This window comes from Myotis davidii, unplaced genomic scaffold (assembly GCF_000327345.1).
Source record: "Myotis davidii unplaced genomic scaffold, ASM32734v1 scaffold120, whole genome shotgun sequence".
Taxonomy (NCBI): domain Eukaryota; kingdom Metazoa; phylum Chordata; class Mammalia; order Chiroptera; family Vespertilionidae; genus Myotis; species Myotis davidii.
In genome coordinates, this window is record NW_006294778.1 from 7,018,585 (window position 1) to 7,023,915 (window position 5,331).

Genomic DNA, 5,331 nt, shown 5'->3' on the forward strand with positions numbered 1-5,331 from the left:
ATTGACTCCATTGTATGTTCTTGCCTCCTTTGTCAAATATTAATTGAGTGTATTGGTTCGAGCCAATTTCTGGGCTCTCTATTCTATTCCATTGATCTATATGCCTAGGAAATGGACACTCTTTAAGGAATAAACAATTTGTCCAGTTAGAGTTTGGAGGTGGTACCTGAAGCCAGGTCTGTCTGGAACAGTGTGCATTCTCCTATCCTGGCGTATCCAATGCTCTCTGAGAACTTCAACAGCAGCATATTTATGCCAAAACTATTTGAATTAAGGCTTTGTTTAAGGTTGATGATGTTAGAGATTTCTCTTGATTTCCGCTATGTCTTTTTCAGTTTGATAAAGACTAGTATTTCATTCATCTATATATATAAAAGCCCAAGTGACTGAATGACCGAATGACCAGTTGACTGGTTACTATGACATGCACTGATCACTAAGGGGCAGACTCTTAACGCAGGAGCTTCCCCCTGGTGGTCAGTGCGCTCCCACAGCCAACCTCCCACCCATGCACGAATTCATGCACTGGCCTCTAGTATAAAGATAAGTGTTTATATTTAATGAGAGAATAAGGATTCCCAAAGATTTTGACAGTATTCAATGAAAATCTAAACTGCAAAGGATAAAATTCAGTAGGAACAAATGTTAGGTATTGTCTGTAGGCTCCCCAAAATAATTGCACAAGTGCAGAATTTGTGAGGTGTGGCTGGCAACAGTTCTTATGGAAAGCTTGTGGCCTTTTATCTTGGTGAGCTCACTATGAGCAGTGATGCAGCTAGGCTGCTCTTTGGCTGCATGAAAGAAACAATAGCAGCTAGAATCGCAGAGAAAATCGCAGTTTGTTTTCTTCTAACTTCTAGTCCGATTGCATTTGAAATAGTGTGGTTTAGGCAGAGTTTAAAGAGTTATGTGGACATAATGAAGTGAATTTAGATTGGGAGGTTCACAAAGATGGGTAGTGTATCCTACTTATGTTCCTGGAACATAACTGTATAAGTGAAGGCTCTCTGGAAAAACAGAACCAACAGGAGATTATATATATATATATATATATATACACATACCTAAAGAAAGTTTCTGTTTCTGTATTTAAAGGAAGAGTTGGAGAGAGAGAAGTTAGTTTAAGGAATTGGTGATTGTGGAGACTTGGCAAGACCAAAATCTTCAGGATAGAGCAGCCTGCTGGAGACTCAGAGAAGAGTTGAAGTTCAAGTTCAAAGTTGATTTACTGGAAGAGTTCCCACTTCTTTCTGGGAGGTCAGTCTTTTTCTGTTTAAGGTCTTCAGTTGATTGGATGAGGCCTTCTCACATTCCAAATGATAATCTGCTTTATTCAAAGACTGCTGATTTAAATGCTAATCTTATTAAAAAAATACCTTCATAGAAGCATCTAGAATAATCTTTGACAAAATATTTGAATATCCTGGCTTAGTCAAGTTAATATATAGTATTAACCATCACAACAAATATCACTAAATATTTCTTAAGTGAACAAATTAATTTAAAAATTGAATGAAGAGTATGTAGATAGTTAAAGAAGATAGATATGTCTTGTTGGAGAAGTTAAGATTCACAAAGAGCCTAGTCGGTGTTGCTCAGTGCTTGAGCATCAAGCCATGAGCCAGGAAGTCACAGTTCGATTCCCAGTCAGGGCCAATGCCCAGGTTTCGGGCCAGTGTGGGTGTCAGCCGATCAATGATTCTCTCTCATCGATGTTTCTCTCTGTCTCTCCTTCTCCCTTCTTCTCTCTGAAAGCAATAAAAACGTATTTTTTTTAAAAGAAGACACACAAAGAAAATAATGGCTATTTTTATTTGAAGGGCTTGTAGATAGATACCAGATATAGCTGAGGCCAGGGGATAAGTCTTGAGGCAGAAAACAAGGGGATAGATAGTTTATATACAGAACAATTGAACCCCCCTTTTTTCTTTTCTTTTTTTAATCCTCACCTGAGGATTTTTTTTTTTTTAAATGAAGAGTGGAAGAGAGAAGAAAAGACAAAGAGAAACATCAGTGTGAAAGAAACACATTGATTGGTTGCCTCCTGCACTGGTTGTCTCCTGCACCTGCCCTGAACAGGGCCCGGGCCAGGGAGAAGCCTGCAACCAAGGTATGTGCCCTTGACTGGAATCCAACACGAGACCCTTCGGTACACACGCTGACACTCTATCCACTGAGCCATACCAGCTAGGGCCGAACCCCTCTTTTTTTTGAACCCCTCTTTTTATTTCTTTGCATAACACCATCAACTAGGCAGCTACTTTCCAGGTAGGAGATTAATGTATTCTTCTCTGAAAGAATTGAAAACTAAAGAAAATGCTTTTAGATACTGATATCTGGAAGTCCTTTAATGCAAGATTTCCTCTCAACCCAGTCACTCCAGAGAGAAGCCCTTGTGTCATCAGTTTCCCTATGCTCACAGCATCTAACCAGCTTTATAGTGTTTCATTTTTAAAAATAAGTAGGTGGACAAAGATAATTTATCTAAGATTTAAACACAATGATAAGTGAGATTTACTTATGTAGTGTAATGCTAATGTATTATTGCATTTAATCCTCACAACAGCCCATGAGATAGGTGAACCTTTCCTTTTCCAAGTTAGGGGAAAATGAGTTTGTTTTTTGGGAATGTTGAGTTGGATGTGCCAAGGAGATTATGGACAATGCCTGAAAATGCATGATTAAAGTTTGGAGAGAGGTCAAGGATTGATATATAAATTTGAGAGGCATCCACATAGAAAACCAGCAAAAAGAAAAGAAAAAAAAATGACACCCTAGTGTAGCCGATTATGCACAGTGGTTAGAGCGTCATTTCTTGGACTGAAGGGTCCCAGGTCAAGGTCATTATTTTGGTTGCAGGCTCAATCCCTGTTTCGTTTGCAGGCTCAATCCCTGGTCCCAGTCAGGGTGTGTGCAGAAGGCAACCAATCGAGGTGTCTCTCTCACGTGGATGTTTCTCTTTCTCTGTCTCTCGCCCCTCCCTTCCACTCTCGTTAAAAATCAATGGAAAAAATATCCTTCGGTGAGGATTACAAGAAAAAAAAAACAAAGAAAAAAAATCACTGCCTAAAGATCAGCTGATATATGAATGGATGACACAGGCCACATGAAACATGGTCTTAAGTATTAGTTCCTAACAAGAATTGCCTCTCTTTTCCTCTGACAGCTGGGTCCTAGGGTAGAGAATATTGTGCCATACTGTCCTTTGCATCTGGTTTAGGAATAGTGGGTGAGCTTTCTGAAGACATTTGCTTAGAATTGAAAACTGCATCCAAGGGAGATGAATCCTATTTTTTCTTCTCCACATAACTTTTCCACTTTTGCATTGTCTCTCACTCCTTTTCTCCCCTACTGGATTCTGTATTCTCACACTTATTGCTGCAATAAGAAATTTTGGTGCTCTGGTGTAAACGTAAAATAGAATGGACTGTAGTATTTGGATGTTGAGTGGGAAGATGAAAGAAGTGCATGAAAATAATTTGCTATTCTGAATGAAAGATTTTAACATTTCCCTATATTTGAATGGTACTACATATCTTTGGTAACTGAATAGCATTCATTTAGCTGCATTAAGCAAGACATATGAACAAGCTAGACCAGTCAGCATCACAGAAAACGTGAGATGATTTCAAGGACATATTTGCAGAATAATAGTACCCTTGTTCAGGTGACTGATAGAAAGACAAAAATAAAATTATTTTATAGCTGGGTTCTTTAGCTGTATTAAATATACCTTTGTGCTTTTTCTTATTGTTGGTATTATGTAAATAACACAGGTGTCCTGCTTTAAATGTTACCTTAGAAAAAAAAATCCAGTGCAGATTTTGAATATTGGGGAGCCTTTCATGATTTTCCATTCTGAAACTTGCTCTGTGCTTTCTTTCTTTTTTTTATTTTTAAATAATCCCTTTATAAATAAAATTCTAAGCTGCTTTGTTTCTATTTTTAAGCATAAGAGCATGCTCATTGGAAGCATATTGTATGTGAAGATTGTCACTTGTTCAATTTTGTGCACTGATGGTGAGCAGAAAATCTTTTTAGCTTCCTTCTTTGTAAAAAATGATTTATACAACCCCACTCTAAAAATTCAGTGTTAACAGTGAAATTACTTCTTGAGCTGTTACAATGAAGAATCAGAGAAAACCTACTATGTTAAAAATGAATAATGCATTTATTTTAATCTTTGGCTTCACTCCCCCACCAGCTTCCTATTTGGCTACTAAAAAGGATGCAGTAAAAATCCCCAAAAGTGTTAATTTTTTTTTTCTTGCTGGAGCTGCTCCAGTAGCACGTCAAAAGAATTTTGAAAAGAACACTCACTTATGTGTAACAGCTTTGGAATACATAATAGGATATATTAGTATGTTTTTAAAAAGAGCAGGAGTAGGTCACAAAGAACATAAAAGAAGTGTGTGAACTCCTTTATTGTTGGTCATGATTAGCTAAAATTGTTTGCATGTGAACAGATTTAATTGTTTACAGAATCTGCATAATACTCTCAACAGAATGGGATGATGGGGGAGGGAGATGTAGAGGGGTTTATAGATGTTCCTCTAATAAATAGCTTTCCCTAAGTATAATCTGAAGGAAGCATAGCAAGAGAATCTATGGAGTCTATATTTTTAATTGCAAGTTAATGGGTTAGGAGGGTAACAAGACTTTAGAAGATACATAAGGTATCTGTAGATTCCTTAGGAGAATCAGTGGCAGGATAACTAGATTCTCTCTCTCTCTCTCTCTCTCTCTCTCTCTCTCTCTCGCTCTCGCTCTTTCTCTCTCTCCTCTTTCGGTAGGAAATTGCCCTTCTTACCAAGTTGAGTTACTAGTCAAAGGATTTTTTTAAAAAAAAACATTGATTTTCTTCATTTATTTTAAGTGATTATATAGAAGAATAGAAAAGATAAGTTTTCTTTTTGTGTGTGTATCATGGGGCCTCAGCTCCAGAGTTGAATTTATCATACTTCTCAGTTTAAGTACAATCAACATCATCATTCTCTCTCTCTCTTAAAAAATTTATTTCTTGCCCTGGCTAGTGTGGCTCAGTTGGTTGAGCATCGTCCCATGCACCAAAAGGTTGCCTGTTTGATTCCCTGGTCAGGGCACATGCCCAGGTTGTGGGCTCAATCCTGGCTGGGGTGTGTATAGGTGGGCAACTGATTGATGTTTCTCTCTCCCTTTCCTCTCTAAAAATCAATAAAAAAAATCTTAAAAAAGAGAGAGAGTGTGTCCAAAAGGAACAACAGACCAGCCCTCTGCACTATTAGATGGTAGCCCACCAGGAAGGTGAAAAACTACAGGAAGCAAACAAAAAACGCGATCTTATTTTTTTTG

General features: G+C 37.7%; 1 protein-coding gene across 1 annotated transcript in view; it reads left to right on the plus strand.

Moving 5' to 3' along the window:
* The window catches only part of LOC102759493 (ankyrin repeat and sterile alpha motif domain-containing protein 1B), a 553,884-nt gene that overhangs the window by 72,233 nt on the left and 476,320 nt on the right, over nt 1-5,331 (plus strand). The gene's annotated exons all lie outside the window — the stretch shown is intronic.